The 19,221-nt window shown below is 42.8% G+C and overlaps 1 protein-coding gene across 20 annotated transcripts in view; it reads right to left on the bottom strand.

The window, feature by feature from the left end:
* LOC150050474 (uncharacterized) overlaps positions 1 to 19,221 on the bottom strand; it is a 542,379-nt gene that overhangs the window by 372,635 nt on the left and 150,523 nt on the right. For 6 of the 20 annotated variants that reach the window (XR_016538651.1, XR_016538654.1, XR_016538652.1 and 3 more), the window contains one exon: positions 5,986 to 6,254. The exons of the other annotated variants lie outside the window; for them this stretch is intronic. The gene's annotated coding sequence lies outside the window, so the exon portion shown is untranslated. The remainder of the gene's footprint in view (positions 1 to 5,985; positions 6,255 to 19,221) is intronic. 20 annotated transcript variants of the gene reach the window in all.

Below are 19,221 nucleotides of genomic sequence, written 5' to 3'. Positions count from 1 at the left end.
CGATCCTCAGATCTCAGCTTCCTGAATAGCTAGGATTGCAGGCATGAGCCACCCCATCTGGCTTTCCAATATGTTTTAATCAGTGATTCTGATGAAAATATAGATTATGAGAGAGAAGCCAAGAGGATATAAATGACACAGGATATCCGAGATGATAATATAACAATAAGAGCTAAAACAAACTGAAGGAAAATTGAGGGGATGTTTCCATATGCTGTAATAAGGTCCCAAAATTATTGCAAATGCACAAGATCCATCAATATTCCTCACCTTGCATAAAGTTTAAGACAACTACATATGATATTTGGGGCCTTCGACTGTGGATAGATGATTTCAAACCCATCCAATTCCATGATGTCAGAGCTGGCAAACAGGACATACAACAGGAATGGCATTAAGATTAACAAAAACATGTAGCAAAGACACAGGAATTCTGTGCTGAGCTGTGCGTCTAGGTGGGACCAGCCCCAGCTCTGTGGATTCACTTGGGGCCTCATCATTACCAGGAAGAAGACAGAGGGCTCTCTGCATGGAAAACAAATCCATTGGAGAACTGAAGGAGTTTAGGCTAGAAAATCGAAGACAGCAGGTGACATAATGGATAAGAAAATAAAGTCACATGGTGAGATCTAAGGTTGAGACTTACAGGAAGGTGAATGTGTTTATTTAGACTCTGGCTGAGGCAATTATCAAAGATACCTTGGACTACCAGGTCTTCTTCTGTGGTCTGTGGAGGGAATGAAAACCAAAGGGCAAATGAGGCTCAAGAGAAGCAGGGCATTTCTCTAAGAAAATGGAACCAAAAGGAAATTAACAATAATAATTTTAAAATACCAAGCACTTATTGAATTCCAGTGGACAAGGCCCATATGCTCAGCACTTTATACTTGTGATATTATATTGAGATATCTCACACTATTGAAGGGAAGATGATTAAATCTCTGAAGAGTCCAGGTAAAGGCCAAGGACACCCAAATGGGATATGAAAGAATGGTTCAGAAACTGGACACGATGACATCAGGAGCCATTTCTTTGCTTCTTATCTTTTTATTGGGGAAAAAATGTCATTTCAATAAACAAAAAGTGAGGTCACAGGACCAATCATTTCTAAGGCCCTTCTCAATCTACAACATTAAGATCTTTGTTCCCCAGATTTTTCAGTTACAATTATACATCACACATACAGATACAAATGTGCATGTAGACACATGGGCGTATACATATATATATGTATATGTTATATATATATATATATATATATATATATATTACACTGAACACAAATCTCCTCTCCTGGGTCATATTGTCAACAATGTTTTCTGATCCATCTGCCTGAAAGGATGACATAAAGAGTGACACATTAAGAGTGCCACAGTGAAAGAATTTTGAGGTCTGCTCTGATACAGAAATATTTGATCTTTCATAAATCAATGTACTTTACAAATCTCCAAGGTAGGGTGATGAGAGCACATGCCATGATCCTCATGTAAGTTCATCATGAAACCCTGCCCCCCACATACACATAGCGAGTGGAGCTACAGCACCTCAGCACCTCCAATGCACCTTGAGAGGTGGCACTGGAAAAGCAAAAGAACTACATGACATGGAGGTTAAGCCCCGCTGGGCTCAGATTCCAATTGCTACATTAGCCCTTCTTTGGAGGACCCTTAGCTTTCTCTCATAGAACAGAGTAATAGATATACCCAGTCCAAAATGTAATTCCCTTAGCTAGGTACCAGTGACTCATATCTACAATCCCAGCTGCTCAGGAAGCTGAGATACGAGGATCAAGGTTCAAAGCTAGTCTGAGAAGAAAAGTCTGGGAGCCTCTCCAATGCCTAAGCAATAATCATCATCATCATCATCATCATCATCATCATCATCATCATCATCATCATCTGAACTAAAGACATGACTCTATCTGTGATATTTTTTGTACAGTGATGTGAAGGCTTCAACTCAGGGCCTCATGTTCTCCTTACACTTTTATGCTCATGGCCGTTCTTTACCACTTGAGCCATCCCTCTAGTTCAGAGGTAAATAGAAGAAGGAGATCATAGCTACTTATAAGCCAGAGGCCAGCAGAAAAATAGGATTGTCAGGAGCCAGGGTTGTCTGGTGGAGCTAGGACCAGTTAACTGCCTGCGATCATCACTAGATCCACAGGAGGCCTGGCTTGTCCTGAGGCACCATCTGAATTTGAGAGTAAGGTCAGGAAGAGGATTTTCCTGACTCTCCTTATTCCATTCCGTCTCTCATGCTTCTCACTGGCAGAGTCTAGCAAAAGTCTATTGACCTGCCAGCCTGGGAGTCCAGCAGGCTGTGGAAATCAGCCCCCCCCCCAATAAGATAAACTAATAGGCCAGGGGTCAGGATGGAGTAAGACAAATTAGCCCTGAGAGCCAGGGTGAGACCACTTGAACAGTCAGGGGGCAGATTCCCCACAAGACAAAGATCCTGGCTCGGCTGACCAGCTGATCTTCAGCGAGGAAGGAGACCTTGGACATCCAGCCTGGCAGTCTTCCTGTGGATGGGGTTCCCTGATTATTTTTTTTCTTTGAGCTGTCGAGCTGGGCAGCCGCAGAAGGCTGTTCCAGAGAATCATCCTTCACAGGGCATCTCAGGTCTCTTTCCCAGCCTGGCTTGCAGGAGAAGTTTCTGAACAGTTTCTACACAGGACCAGAAAGGCAGTGCGTATCTCAGAGTTCCTCCAGCTTGTGCTGCCCCAGAGTTATTTTTATATCTCATTTCCTCACATTATGGCAATTTACATACTTCAGCAGAGCCCACGAACAGTCCAAAACACACACCAGGAACAAGAATGCATTGCCAGGAGCTCCTCAGAAAAACCCAATGCAGAGGAGGTGGTTGGAAATCACTTACTAAAACAAGTGGCTCCCTCATCCCGGGTGGGAGAATTCTCAGCAACACTTGACAATAAGTGGGCGTGATGAGGCCCACACTGTGCCGTAATTCCCGCCGGATTGCACATTGAAAGCTGCATTCAGCCCACGCAGGGCCCATCAGAGCGGGCATTGTTGAGATGAATACGAAGGGATTGCGGAGTGAATTGCCGCTTCATTGCCAAGTGCTTCCGATCCCCTGCTCCTGCCATCTGTGTCCTCCGGAAGACACGTAAAAGCAAAGGTCCAAATGAGGGCTGGCTCGGGGATGCTGGGAAGGACAGCTCTCCTGAGATGGAACCTTCGAGGAAAGGGAGGCAGGAGCACCCCGGGACTGGGGGAAGGGGAAGGGAGGGGAGGTGGTGGAGGAAGTGTGAAAGAACTCCAACTCAGAGGTAGAACTGTTGTCAGCCAGGCATTGCCCCCTCATTCATCATATCAAACACACATACACACATTCTGATTATACACACAGTCTCTCTCTCCCTCTCCCTATCCCTCCCCCCACCCCTCTCTCATGTCTGTCCATTCATGTACTCAGCAAACAGCAATTGCTTGCTCTCCACCAGTGGCTTACTTCTAAGTGTATGCTCTACTTGCCACACTCACACAAATGCATACAAGTGGATTCTCACACCTAATGCATGTGCACACATGCGCATGCAGCCACAGGCCACCATGTAACCACACACGGAGGCCTATGTGTAAGCCACCAAAACACACATAGGCATGCCTAACAAATTCAGATAGCACGCCCTCACTCCAAGGCATGCACCCCAGCCGGTGTGCAACCCTCCCTCCACCCCAGCCTCTCCCTTCACACACGCCTTTCCCCATATTCATAGCTTAAATGTAACACCAGCCAGAAGGAAGATGGTGACCCAATCAACTCTCAGTCCATCCACTTGTTTAGGTCTGGCATCAAAGCAGTATTTTGCCTCAGAGGTTCTCAATCCAAGGGTATTATTCTCACTGAGAGTTCAGTTGGTTTTCAGTTCATCCATTTGACACTTTACCCATTTAACATTTGACATTGAATGTTCTCTGTTCACTGATCACTCCAATGTGGGCATTAAATACTGCTGCAGCCCCTGCCATTGGAAAGGAATGTAGCTCCGAGGAAATCCACAGCAGTCCTGCAGTATGACAGGACCCTCACCCCTCCTGGTGATCCCATGTTCTCCCTCCAAGATCTAACAATTCAGCAAGATCAAAACTAATAGTAATTAAACCCGTTGCCAATGGCTCACATCCATAATCTTAGCTACTCAGGAGGCTGAGATCTAAGAATCTCAGTTCAAAGCTAGCCCAGGTAGGAAAGATCATGAGACTCTTATAGCCAATTAACCACCAGAAAAAGAGGAACTGTATGTACCTTGAATGGTAGAGCACCTGTCTTAAATAGAAAAAGACAAATGAAAGCATGAGGTTCTCAGCTCAAGCCGCAGGACTGATATGCACGTGTGTGCGCACATGAGTACACGCACACACAAATCTAATGGTAATTATCACTGAACACTCACTGTATGCCAGGCACGGTACTTAACTATGTATTGGACAAGGATTATTTTCATTCTCTCAACAATCCCATGAAGGGAGTATAATCACTATCCTGTTGTGCATGCAATAAAACCAAGGTTAGGTGGCACCAACTAACTGGTTGCAAAATATTTAAACTCAGGAAAATGAACTGGATAATTCGAATACTCTGTATCCACTAGCTATTGGTACCAAACAAATTATCCCCGTATAATAATATCACCATTTTTTCCTCCGGGTGTTGACTGGGATCAACTAGGTTGCTCTTCCAGGATCCCCTCATAAGTCCAGGACAAGGGTGAGGCAAAACCTGAGAATTGATTTTAAGAGGATTCCAAACATCTCTCTAATTTGACCAAGGATTTGGCCTAGTAGTAGAGTGCTTGCCTGGCATACACAAAAACCTGGGTTCGATTCCTCAGCATCACATATATAGAAAGCTCCAGTGGTAGAGTACTAGCCTTGAGAAAAGCCCAGGGATAGTGCCCCAAGACTAGAAAAAAAATTCTCTCATCAAAACAAATAATCTTAGCTGGGGGTGATGGCACAAGGCTGTAATCCCAGCTATTTGGGAGGCAGAGGCAGGTGGACAGTGAGTTTCAGGACATCCTGGGCAAATTGAGTGAGACTCTTAACTCAAAAGCAAAATGCTAACAAAGGGGAGTGTATGTCTCAGGAGGTCAAGTATTCAAATAGCTTGTATAGGGCCCTGAGATCAATTCTCACCACCTAAATCGATGACCAGAACAATGAATACATAGATAAATAAATAAAATTGGAACCCATACAAAAATCAAACTTAGGACAAGATGCTCATGATGAATAATATCAAAAATGTCAAAGTCAAGGTCAGTATTACTGATACTTTTTTCTTTTGCCTCCAGACTCAGCTCATCACTGTTACTGATTCTCTTTGGACTCCCTCCAATCTTGGCACACTTCTTGGAGTTAGAAACATCTGAAGACTCACTCTATCCGGGAGGATAGAACATCTTTTTCTATGTCTGTGTTTTCTCTCCCAATGGCTTTCCAAACGCATCATCAGAGCACCTGGTCTGCTTCTGTAGATGTTCAAGGTTCTGGTCATTTATAAATCCCATAAGAGACTCAGGTAGATGCTGCCTATCTCTTATGATCTATCCTCAGAAGTCATCTGGTAACAATTCCAAAAGACAATGTTTTCTGGCCATAAATCAGTGAGGACAACCCATACACAAAGGGAGACATATGTTCTCTAACCACCACACACTTGAGCCATTGCCTTGGAAAGTCTTTCTCTCCTATAGCCCCTGTCCCACCCAAAATGCTAGCAGAGCACCCATTCTGGTACCAAGGCATGTATAGGTCTGATTACTTGGATGTTCCAATGTGAGTTTTCCCACACACAACTGAAGCTCTGGCATCTGAAGGACAACGTGGAGATTGCAAAGTGTGGCACTGACCTTTCAGAGCTGTCTTACTCTACCCAGAACTGCCCTGCTTCCTTCCTCACAACAGGGTCAGTTTGGGAGGTATCAGTCATTTGTTTCAGAACCTCATTCACCAGCAGCTATGGTACAAAGATTCAGGATCCAGATTCATTATCCGTGGTGGAGACAATGAAGATCTTCCTGCCTTGAGTGGTGGTGATATATCGTACTCGGAACTTGGACAACTCTCCTGAAATCCTCTCAAACCACTGGCCACAAGGACCTAGAGATGACCCAGCTCTTTAATGTTTCTTGAGCATCTTTTTTTTCCCATTAAATCCATAAGATGGGAGTGGAAATGCCAATTCTGTTGTCTTATAGTTTAAAGATGGAAGAGTTATGCCTGAAATAAGAGCAGACAGTAGAGAGTATGGAATGGATGTTCAACAGTTACAATCATTCATTCATTCATTCATTTATTTATTTTTACTCTGTGCCTTGGGTCCCTTCTCCTATCTTCATTGTGTATCTGGCAACAGAATGTAAGGTCAATTCAGAGAAGGAAATGATTACATTGTGTTGAAGGCATTTGCATCTGTCAGGGCCTAGGCAGGAAACAAGCCCCCTAGACAGTTAAAGCAGGATTTACTCCATGAAATTGACTATAATGGTGATGAAAGGACTGAGAAACCAGTGAGGCACCCGGAGATGGAGGAAGCTGCTCCCTTGTCAGGGACAAAGGGAGAAAAATGGGGCTAATGGAAACCAGGATGGTCATTGGCTAGAAAAATATCCCATTACAACAGGAGGCACCAAGGAAACTCAATTACTGCCGCCTCAGCATCTCACTTCCTCCTACCAGTGCCACCTATGGGTAAAACTGGGGCAGAAACGATTTGATACAAAGTCTGGAAAAGAAAGCTGACAGGTAGGTCTTAGACCCTTTGGGGTACAGAACAGAGCAGAGCAGAGAAAGACAAAGAATGATACCAGTACACACAAAATAGACTCAGTACAGTAGCCGTCAGTCATTTAAAGGCCATAGAATACTGGATCAGATAAATGGCATGATATGTGTATTAATTGTAACTAAATAACCATGGGATAATCAAGTTTTATGAAGGAGCATTCTTCATTCAATTAAGAGGTACAAGCTAGCAATAAAAGCCTAGCTCCCGGGACTGGGAGTTTGGCCTAGTGGTAGCGTGCTTGCCTAGCATGCATGAAGACCCGGGTTCGATTCCTTGGTACCACATACATAGAAAAAAAGCCAGAAATGGTGCTGAGGCTCAAGTGGTAGAGCTCTAGCCTTGAGAAAACCCAAGGACAGTGCTCAGGCCCTGAGCTCAAACCCAGGACTGGCAAAAAAAAAAAAAAAAAAAAAAAAAAAGCCTAGCTCCCTTTCCCAGAGTGGTGGGGGGAAATTCTGTTTTTCATCCAACATTCTCGGGAAGTCCCTAGAAGAACTGAGCCCCAGTGGCCCAAAGAAATTTCGTATCCCCAAACAAGTGTTAATGTCACTCTTCCCTTCCCTGTCTTCCTCCCACTGTGGTGCTTCTGGTAGGTAACAGCAATGAGTGATGGGAAATAAAAATGGAGGATAAGATCCCAGCGTTTGTGAGAGGAAGGATTAGAATTAAACCTTCCATCTTACGAGTGACCAACCAAGGTGACCGCAGGGTCCTAAAATATCACAGTGCTTGTTTACCTGAGCCCTCTCCCAAATAAGGCACTTGCCCCTAAATCTTTGTCTCTAGGTCCACTTTGAAGGGAATCTAAACCAAGACATTATTCCTCTGTACTTTCCTCCAGACCATCCCTCCCTATGTCCTACCCAGACCCAGACTCTTCTCTCCTTGGCATAAGCAGTTACCACTTCATGCAGTCTTTGGTGGAGGGGGGGAATGGCAGCCTGTCCCCAGCAGATTGCACAAATACTCAGGCCCCAGAGCATTCTTCCAACCACCTGCAGGTCTATCCTACCTTCAGTGGACGCCCTTGGGCCCCTTCTCTAGTAAGGCAGATATAGCACAGCCATGGAGGGGGTGGGGAGGGTATTAAGCATATCTGTAAATATGAGCAGGAACAGAAAATGTCCCAGGCTAGAAAATTTCATTCTAAAACCCTAACTAGTCCACACGCCCTGAAGCAAACCCAAGATAATATCTGTATATCCTTATAGAGCCCAGCCCTCTGTATCAAGGTCAAACCTGGAAAAAGAACAAAAAAGGTAAGTGGGAAGGATCATTAAAATGTACAAGTATAGGCCATCCTAGACCTAGGAAACCTGCACAGAAGCCAGACCACTTAGGAGAAACACCCTGATGAAGAGAAAGCCCTGATTTCCTACCTCTCTATTAGATAAAATCCCAAGTCTCAAAGGCTTCCATGACATTTGGGTCCTTATCCATCCACCTCTCCCTACTTCCATTTCAGGTGAACTGTTCTTCCTAGAGAGTTGACTTCTCATTCAACTGCCCATTTTAGGCCTCAAGATAGGCTTGCTTAAGAAATCATTCTTTACTGTATTCTTAGCATGGTTCCTTTTTGTACTCAGGGCAGCCTCCTGACCTAAGGCACTGTACCCAAGAACCACTAAATAAATAAATAAGTAAATAAATAAATAAATAAATAATAGATAAATAAATAAATAAATAAATCTGGAATACCCCAGCCACCAATCACAAAGACACACATGATAGCTCTTCTTCCAACAAAACAGGTAAATGGCATGTGCACACAAAGAGCTCTGTGGGGTCCTCTTGTACAGTCAAGCTTCCGTCTCCACAAATTATTTTTTGCTAATCAATATGTTTAATAAATAATATTCCAGTTGATTTCATTACTGGCAATACACAAATCAATAGAAGGTTATTGCATGATAACTTCCCATTGATATTGTAATCCGCCTGATTTAATAAATGTTGCTTTTCTGAGGATTGCTGTTTGTATTACGAATTGAAAGAAAGAAGAGGAGAAGAAAACCATAATAATTCTCTTGTGAAACAGACAACTGTAACTTAATCAGAAAGTGTTACAAGACTGAGTTGGGGGAAGGGGAGATTTCTTCCACTTCTGTCTACACTGGCCTGCACTGTGGCCAGTCTTTTCTGTTGCTGTTGTTTTTGTTTTTGCCAGTCCGGGGTCTTGAATTCCAGGCCTAGGCACCATCCTTGGGCTTTCTTAAGGCTACCACTCTACTTGTGCCACAGCACCACTTCTGGCTTTTTCTGTGTATGGGGTAATGAAGAATGGAATCTAGAGTTTGTGCATGCTAGGTAAGCACTCTACCACTAGGCCACACTCCCAGCCCCTACCTGGGTCTTTCTCAGACTTTTCTGTTGAACCCCAGAGAAGAATAAAGTTAAAAGGCCAGAGAAGTCTCTTTGGATACTCCTTAACAGACATTATATCTTTTCATTCCTTTGCAAATTCATGAACAACAGCAACAACAAATCTCAAGTAAGAAAAATGGAAGCGGTGTCAATTGATCACCCTGGGGCTCCAAATATCCCCTCAAATCTTGCCATGATAAAGCAAATGTCTCATCCTAATTACTAGACCATGAGGAATGGCATCAGTATCACTGGGGATAGTTGTTAAAATGCAGCTTCCTGAATTGGAAATCCCAGAGATAATGAATGAGTAGGACACGCATGGGCCTGAGAAAATGCCTTTTTAAATTTGTACTCAAGTCGAGATTGTGCATTAGGGAGGTGGAAGCAGGGGGATCCAAGCTGAAGGCCAGCCTGCCAAATAGAGACAAAAAAGGAAAAAAAGAAAAGACACTGAGCCTCCTAGAAATAGATCAACAAGAAAGGTATATAGCCAGGCACAGGTAGCGACTCGTGAACCTGACATGTGAGGATTGTGGTTCAGAGCCAGTCTGGGCACAAAAGTCCATGAGACTCCAATAAACTACCAGAAAACCAAAAGTGGTGTTGTGGCTCAAGTGGTAGAGATCTAGCCTTGAGCTGAAGATTTTAGGGAAAACACCCAGATCCAGAGTTCAAGCCCCATAACTGACAGAAGTAGAAAAAGAAGAGGAAGAAGAGGAAAAGGAGGAGGTGGTACAGGAGGAGGAGGAGGAAAAGAAGGAGGAAGAAGAGGAGGAGGAGGAGGAAGAGAAGGAGGAGGAAGAAGAGGAGGAGGATCACTCTGAAATTCTAACCATAACTGAGTCATGTCAAATTTCTCAGAGTAAAGCTTTGCATAGCTTCCTCCCCTCCCCCAGACCCATCCCCAGCTAATCTCATGGCTCCTTTTACTTCCTGTGCTATGTTCTTTTCCTTTCCTTTCCCCCAAAGAGAATACCCTCATTGCATTTCCCCCTAATTCCTGGCTCAGACTCTGCTTCCGGGAAGCCTGACCTAAGATGTTGCTTTGAGTGAATTTCTGTCACCTGCCATTCAGAGCTTGGGCACTTCTTTAATTAGTTTGCAATATATCTGCATAGATAAGCTTTCCATCAAAATACCTGAGACAATCAACCTATAAAGAGGAGCTTTTATTTTGCCCACGGTGTTAGAGACCCCAGTCCACGCTGATTGGTCCTGTTGCTTTTCAACCTGTGGTGGTCTGCGCACTGTGGCAGAAAAGTAGGTCACCTCACAGCCAGGAAACAAAAGAGGAAGAGGAAGGAAGCAGGGTTCTCCAAGCTCCTTCCAGGCTTGGCCCCCATCACAATGCTCTATCTCACTAGTGCCACCAGTTTTAACACAGAGATTTTAAGGAGACATTCACATGATTATTATATTAACTGTCACCATGCACTGTTAGTGACGAAGGGTTTGCTTTATCCACCTGTGTTTCAGATTCTCTGCCAGGTTGGAGTTATAATCATCATTCTACAGCGGAAGGGGAAGAAGCACATAGCAAACCTTCTCAGAGCTATATATCCACCAGCAGGCCTCCTGTCCACCTCAAGAATACATCAGCTTCTTCTTCACCATACTTCCTGGGGTAATAAGGAGTCACGTAATATTCAACTCTAATGTTTGAGAAGAAAATGCAGTATTATCTCAGACACCTCAAGGTGGGGAGCAGATAGAAAAAAAACTTGCCAGAGCCCCAAAATTCTCTGCCTCTGATGTTCTGTACCAGGTATTTCTCCTTTTCCCCCCAAGGTGATGTCTTAGAAAGGGGCCAGGAACACCTGGCCTAAATAAGTCCTTTCCTTGTTCCTGCCATGAACTTTGTGTAGAAGTCAGAAGGGAAATTCCACTCAATACTCCTTCAAAGATACCCACAGTGCAGATTTCACTGGAAGAAAATTTGAGGTCTCATGAGGAACATTAATTGAGAGAGTGATTTGTCAGGAAGTATTCAAATGCACTGTGCGATGAATACAGGCTAAGGCACAGGGGTGAACCCAGTCACAGAAACAGAGTCCATATGAAACAGGCTTAACACCCCCACATTAGAGCATGTTAGGTTTCCACAGAACACCCTACTCTAGGACTTGCCCCACCCCAACTATTAACATACTTATTACCCTTAAATATGTCAGAGTCAAAGCTTTGCCTCATTCTTCAGTGTGATTGCCATTGATTTTTGAGGCCCACATCTTCTTCCCCAGGGAAGCCCATCTTCAGAAAAAAAAATGATGATAGAAGGAAATGGAAAAGAAGGGTTGAATTTATGGACACTCATTTCACAGACTCTGCTGGGAGGATATGCCTGGTCTCAAAGGATGGTCCCAGGACTGCCTGCATCTGAACTACCTGGGAACTTGTAAAAATGCTTATGGCCATGCCCCAAAGCATACTGGAATCTCTGCGATGGACCTAAGGATAGTGTGTGTGGTTTTTAAAACAAGTTCCCCCAGAGATTCTGATGTGCACAGCCAGGCAAGCAAAAACAAACAAAAAAGACCACCCGCACCCAGAAATCCACACACGGAGGATGCTCACTGATGCCCTCATTTTGGCTCTTTTCATCCATCAGGCATGAGCTCTGAAATGCATCTACACGAGCTTCAGAAATAAGGTTCTTGGCAACCCTTAGTTGGGATGTCATGAGGAGCAGCCTATCAGTGGACTCACCAAGCAAAGGTGATTTCAGAGTGCAGAGGCAGCCAGGTGCTAGGGCCAGCAGAATGGGAATGGGCAGGTTCACTGCGGTGGCATCTGCCAGGAGGAGCGGTTAATCGGCCTGATTTATGACACTCAGCATGGGACCTGGCTGCTGAGCTGAATCACAGTGGCTCCCCACAGCGGGGTTCCCGCACACTGTAACAGGCCTGGAAATTGGAGAGGAATTTACCTCCTGCTGTCGAACATTACATAACAATCAAGGGAAACAAGCAGAGACCGGAGGGGGCCTCCTCTTCAGCTGGCACCAGCAGCCTGGCACCACCAAAGGAGGTAGAACTAAGGAGCAATCTCCTGGGGTTTCCATGCTCTACGAAGCCTAGAAAGTGGGCTCTAGGATGGGCCAGCCAGAAGTGGCATCCAAGCTGGCCGATGTAAAAGCATCAGCCCAGAAATTGCTAGAAGCGATGGCACCCCTGATAAACTTCAGTCTCTATGGGGAAAATGTTGTTGTCTATCCTTGTGTCTGCAGAACTTCTAGCTGCAATCCTCATGGCACTTAAGGGCCTCACATTAATGAAGGCCTCCCTCACCCATGCTGAGAGGCACTGGACCTGAAATTTGTAACCTCAGAGGGCATGGGGTGGGGCCCAGAGATGTGCAGCCTTGCAGGGCACAGGAGAAAATGAAGCTTTTCTCCAAGTTCCCTGCAGACTCATGGACTTCATTCCATCTAGACCAGCTAGCTTCCTGGGTGGACCCACAGCACAGAAAGGGCATGTGACAGCTGGATGTAATTTAAATCTGATAGGCTCACACAGAACATGAGTTCTTAGTCCCGTGTTTGTGTGTGCGCGCACATATGCATACATGAATGTCCTGGTGTTGAGGATTGAACTCAGGGCTTCACCTCCTGACTTGGCTTTTTTTTTTTTTTGCTAGTTATCTGGAAAATAAGGGTCCTATAGAATTTTCTCCTCAGAAATGGAGAGACTTGGAAAAAATCATATTAAGTGAAGTAAGCCAGATTCAAAGAAACATGGGCTCAATGGTTTCCCTCATTTGTCATAATCAGTAGACATCTTGGGCTCTCCTAGCAGAGATTTATAATAGAGTAAAACCTAGATACATAAGGCCATATAGAATGACACTAAACGAAAGGACCTCCAGGATGTAGAAACAAAAGCCATATAATGAGTGATTGTTGTCCTTAATGTACTTTATTATCTCTCATCTCTTTTGCTCTCCCTTGGTTATCTCATATTGTTACAGTATTTTACCTTGTTATCTGATATATTGTACATATGGGTATTTGGCTATTTGAAGTTGGATAGGGAAGGGAGGAAAACAAAATGAGAGGTGGGGGTCGGGGAGGGAAATGGGGACCAAGACATGAGAAAGGGTACAATGTTTGTGAAGTAATGCACCTTCTATCTGGTGAATATAAGGTAACTCTTCTATTAATTACAATAAAATATATGAAAAAAAAAACAACAACAACAAAAAAGAATTTTCTCCTCAGGCTGGCTTTGAACCTTGATCCTCAGATCTCAGCCTCCTGAGAGTAGCTAGGATTGCAAGTATGAGCACCGGTATATGACCTCAGTGTGTTCTTTTTTAAAAAAGGAAACTTAGGGAGGCAAGCAACTTGGCACTGGTTGGAAGGTGCTGAAAATTCCCATTTGGTAAGATGACCAAGCCACATAGATGGCTTCTCACGGTTGAGGAAAACCTAAGACAGGATTCCAAGTTCATTCGTAGCTACTGACTTTATCACCAACAAAATGTGCGGGCTCCAGAGTTGTCACTGCCAAGCAGAAAGGTGTTATCTTTGGATTAAAAAACCATCAAATTCCAATGTAGAAAATGCTTTTATCATCATTGAAATGAGCAAGTTTCCAGCTGTCTTGTTACTTGACTAGATGAACATTTCTATAGGGAGTAGAACACATACGTGTGTGACCATTACCCAGGGCTGTATCTAGCAGGCAATGGGCATAATAAATCTTTGTTTCACAAAAGACATTAGAATGTGCTATCTATAATCTATAGTAACTTTTATCATTTTAGTATTACTAACAATTCTTGAATTTGCAGTAGCACTAATCCAAGTATATGTCTTCACATACATTTCACTTTGTTATTTCATTTTTACTTCGCTATTAGTCAGTATAATTTTCCCTTTTATACTATAACAACTAAAGATGTTATCACCAGCTCAATAAATGTCACTAAGGGGTTATAGTTATGTTGCTTTAATCTTTGAAATAGAACTTGGGGATCCTAAGGTGTTCACATGTTCATCTTTTACAGATACTGAAAAAGACATATTTAAAGTGCTTGTAACATTGTGTGAAGTCCTGATGGCTAGATCTCTGTGTCAGAATGTGGTACTTTAACTTGCACTATAATGGGCATATATTGTTTTATCCTTTAAACTATCTGTTCTTTCATGTTTTTCCTGTTTTAAAAAAGTGATCTATGATAAATTTTTTATTTACATAAAAAGAAAGACATTAGATCCAATTCCCTCTCACTACGGCATCAGCTGTTCAGTAAGTTCGGGACAGACCAAGGAACAACTCCCCATATAGCCTTACTCCTATTTCACGGAGAATAATAATAGGAGGACATGAACATTAACAGTTATACATTTCCTGAGGTTAAGTGAGATGTGTGCTATCACATAGAAGTACATGGATTTAAGAAGTACAGAAAACAAAATGACCTTGTCAGAAAAGGGTCTGGGAAAACTAACAGGTAAGTCTCCTAAGCAATTGGGCAACAGGAGGTAGAATCTTATTCTAGTCAGAAAGAACAGCATGTGCAAAGCCTACAAAACAGGAAGTCTGACCTCCTGACTGTCTCTCAGTCACAGCATCTACTCCCCACCTAGATCTGTTTTTCTATCCTAGACTTTAAAATCACATTCCTTTGGGGGTGGGGGGGTGTTTGGCAATTAAAACACAAATGCTGGAAGTTGAGCCGACCAAATGACCTCAAAGACCCTCAGCTCTTAAAGTTTCTCTATGTCCAGACTCAAGAAAATGAAACAATAACCTATAGGCCTGAGCCAGGGCCAGAGGTCAACGGTCAAGGGTCAGAGGTGACTAGCCAGACCCACAGCCCAAATGGTAAGCTATAGCTAATGAGAGAACAATGCTCACTTGTTCTTTGCTTGTTTTTCTTTCTTCTACATTCTGGAAGCAAGGTTCACCCCTCCTCACAAAGAATCTAACATCTTCAAGTAGATTCTCGGAGGTGAGTATTTTCATTTTTTGGCCCTTCCAATTTACAAATATGGTCTGTTTCTGACATATATTGACATTCACTGAGAATACATTCTAAGAACAAGTCCGCAGACATGAGGACATGAGATATGAAGATAAGTAAGATCTCTGCCCTCATGGAAATCTAAACTGTACCCACTTCACAGAGCTCCCATACAAAAATATTTTATACTGGGTGTCTGCTATTACCCAAATAATGCATTTGAGACTATACACATTGTTTCCTGTCATTCCCAGACCCATCACTGATCTGAAAAATGAGCTTCAGCAAGGTTAAGCAACTTATCCAAGGTCACACAGTTAGTGGGTGATCGAGACTCAAATTTCAAACCCTCCCTCTAATCCCTGCATTCAGGACCACTGAAGTCCAGTGCTTCATGTATGAGGGGGTAAATAAAGGAAGTAACACCACAAATAATTAAGAGAAATCACAGGATTCCAAACTCTAACAGAAGAGAAAATATATCAGGGAGATTGACGGCAAGAGCTACATAAAACATCAAGTCTTCTACCTGTCAAAAATGCCATGGAAAGCTTTGGAAGATAAATGAGAAATGGAAAACAAAATCTGCCACATAAATGATGGACAAAGTTTTAGTGGCCTAACTATAAAAACTTGCTATAAATTCATATGTTAAAAAATAGATTTTAAGCCAGACCAAGTGCTGGTAGCTGATGCCTGTAATCCTATCTACTCAGGAGGCTGAGATCTGAGGATCATGGTTCTAAAGCAAGCCTGGGCAGAAAAGTCTATGAGATTCTTATCTCCAATTAATCACCAAAATCCTGAAAGTGAAACTGTGTCTCGAGTGATAGAGTCAAAAAGCTCAGGGACAGTGCCAAGGCCTTGAGTTCAAATCCTAGAACTAGCACCAGAGGAAACAGAAAGAAAGAAAGAAAAAGAAAGAAAGAAAGAAAGAAAGAAAGAAAGAAAGAAAGAAAGGAGGGAGGGAGGGAGGGAGGGAGGGAGGGAGGGAGGGAGGAAGGAAGGAAGGAAGGAAGGAAGGAAGGAAGGAAAAAGAAAGAAGAAAAAAAGAAAAGGAAAAGACTTTAAATCAGATATCTGAGGCTTACAACTGTAATCCTAACTATTCAGGAGGCTAAGAGCCAAGGATCACAGTTTTAAACCAGCCAGGCAGACAAATCCAAGAGACTCTTATCTTCAATTAGGCAGCAAAACTCTGGGAAGTAGATGTGCCATTTAAGTGGTAGAACTCAAACCTTGAGCAAAAAGCCAAGATATACGAGGCTATGAGTTTGAGCCCAAGTACCAGCACACATACAAAAGTAATTTTTATGCAATAGCATTATTATAAAAAGATACAACACTTTAATGAAGTAAAAAATGACCAATTGGCATTACTGTTTACTCTTCAAGTACTAGTAGTTAGAAAGTCAAAGGAAAAATCAGTGATATTTTCTGATGTTTTTGTAATATCTGTAATATTTTTATTACTTTTTCTTCATATATTTTTATTGTAATTAATAAAAGGGTTATATTCACCAGATAGAAGGTGCATTACTTCACAAACATTGATATCCTTTCTCATGTCTTGGTCCCCATTTCCCTCCCCCCACCCCTGCCCCTCATCTTGTTTTCCCCCCTCTGATGTTTTTTTAATTGGAGAAGATGCAGCAGTAATCCAGCGGTAGATGGATGAGCTGTGAGAGAATGTGCACATATAGTCAGTCAGTGTCTAAGGAACATCAGACAATATGAATTAGGAGCCTTAAAAAATGATAACCTTCAACTCAATAATTGTACTTTAGAAATTTATCAGAGATGCAGGCAAGGGTACAGAGAGCAAGATGTTCAGCACGGCATTATTTATAGCATGGAGAAAATATCAATCACGTAAAAGTCCAACAATAGGTGAATGGGAAATCAATTTTGGTATATCCAGATGGTGATAAGCAGCTATTAAGAATTATATTTTTTAAAGACCATTTAGTAGCATGATCCATATAACTTCCTATCCAGAAAGAAATGTGCCAAAATGCAGCATTTCAAAGGCAAACTGAACTCCACCTCTACGGTGATGATAGTCTTATTTTCTTTCTTTTTCTGTGCTCGCTTCCACCTTCCAAATTTTCTGCCATGTTTTCACATTACATTTGCAACAACAAAACCCATAGATATTTCTTCTCCTTCTTACGTAACCTCTGCAAAGCTCAGCTCTCCTTTTATTCCCTCAAATCTGCTTTTCCTTCTTTTTGAAATTGACATTAAAAAAAAATACTCCTGGGGGTGGGGGGAAGGGAAATGGGGATCAAGACATGTGAAAGGTTATCAATGTTTGTGAATTAATGCACCTTCTATCTGGCAAATATCATGTAACCCTTCTATTAATTACAATAAAAATATATGAAAAAAATACTCCAAGCCACTTCTAGTCTGGTTTGCACAATCTCCACTCTGTTAGGTCCACTATTCCCATACCTCCCTCCACACTCTTGTTGCCTGAGGCTAGCCCACAGCAGACCCCTTTTAACTGATAACTCTCCCCAAATTCAGTTCACATTCTTCCTCCACCCTTTGTGATAAAGGTGGGGTCCTGCTCTACAATCTTCAATGGCATCAGGCTCCTTAGAATTCTATTATACATTTACAATGTATAATAGAAGCTATCAAAAGACAAAAAACAAAAACAAAAACAAAACCCTCAGTCTTGGTTTTGCATATGAAATTTGCAGGGTAAGTCAGAAGCTGGTGGGTTGCACCTGTAAATTCTTCTTAAGAGGCAGAGACCTGAAGCTGAAAGTTCAAAGTCAGCCTAGGCAGACATATTTGAGAGACTCTTATCTCCAATGAACCAGAAAAAAAAAATCCAAAAGTAGAGATGTGGTTTCAGTGATAGAGTACCAGCCTTGAATGAAAAAAAAAAAGAAAAAGTATGATGCCCTGAATTCAAGCTCTAGTACTGGTGTGCACACGTGAGTACACATACCCCCACACACAATTGAGGATGAGCTTCTCATCCACTGTACCTCTCACTCTTCCTCACCCAAACACCCCATGCTCATCACATAGTAGGAGCTTCATAGAAGCTGTGGGTGGTACAGATCTCAGACCTGGACCAGAGCCAGCACCCCAAGACCCTGGCCTCGCCAAGTCTCTTCTCCACCATAACTTTGTAGATTCACTCTTAGTTAAAGGATGGTGAAGGAGCTATGACCCGAAAAAAGGAAAAAAAAATCAATGAGTCTCTGCTAATAAAGGTTCTTATGTGGTAAATGTGCTCTTGGGAAGCCGGATCCTGCCCTTCTCCGTGGTTTTGGCCTGATGCCCTGGAGTGATTTACTCTGCAGTAACATGATGGAGCCTCCACCATGGAAGGGAATTAAATAAAAATGCAATAAAAGAGGACAAAATCAATCTGCTTACAGTTTTGTTTAATAAAAATTCATGAAGGATGGGCAGACCAGGCCCATAAGCACTGTACCCGTTCTGCCACTGGCTAGCCAGAGACACTTAGGCTCAGGCACGGGGAGGGGCTCAGCTGGAGGCAGCCTGCCTGACCTCCTACCCTGCAAACTGCTGGAGGCTGGGTCCTTCTGCTAGGGCCGTCTCAGGGTGAGAGGGGCAAGCCAGGTAAGGGCAGGTTGATGGCACAATTCTCCAAAGCCAAAGAAAGACAGGAGATCTCTTTTCTGGAATTCATCTCCCTAGAACCAAGAAGTACCGTGTGTTCTGGAATGACCCAAACCAACTATCAAGCCTGAAGAAGTATTTCTTACAGTTAAAGAAGTATTTCTGTCTGCCAAACATTGCCTTAAATCATATCATGATATGCACAAGATTTCACATTTTTGATGCAAGTACTGAATCTTTCAATAATCTACAACAGGAAGGAATGCACTAGGGCTGCCAAGCCACATCTGGTCATCACCTGTTTTTAAATAAAGTTTTATTAGGACATGGACTCAAACGTGCAGCGGTATGCAGCAGTGTGCTGTAATGATGACATTGAATAGCTGTGACAGAGGCCTTCAAGGCCTAAATATTAACTATTTAGCCCCTTTGCAAAGCAGGCTTAAGATCATTGAT

Source organism: Megascapheus bottae, chromosome 18 (assembly GCF_031878675.1).
Source record: "Megascapheus bottae isolate mThoBot1 chromosome 18, mThoBot2.hap1, whole genome shotgun sequence".
NCBI classification, from domain to species: Eukaryota; Metazoa; Chordata; class Mammalia; order Rodentia; family Geomyidae; genus Megascapheus; species Megascapheus bottae.
Note: the sequence above shows the minus strand (reverse complement) of the source record. Positions and strands in the feature narration are given on the sequence as shown.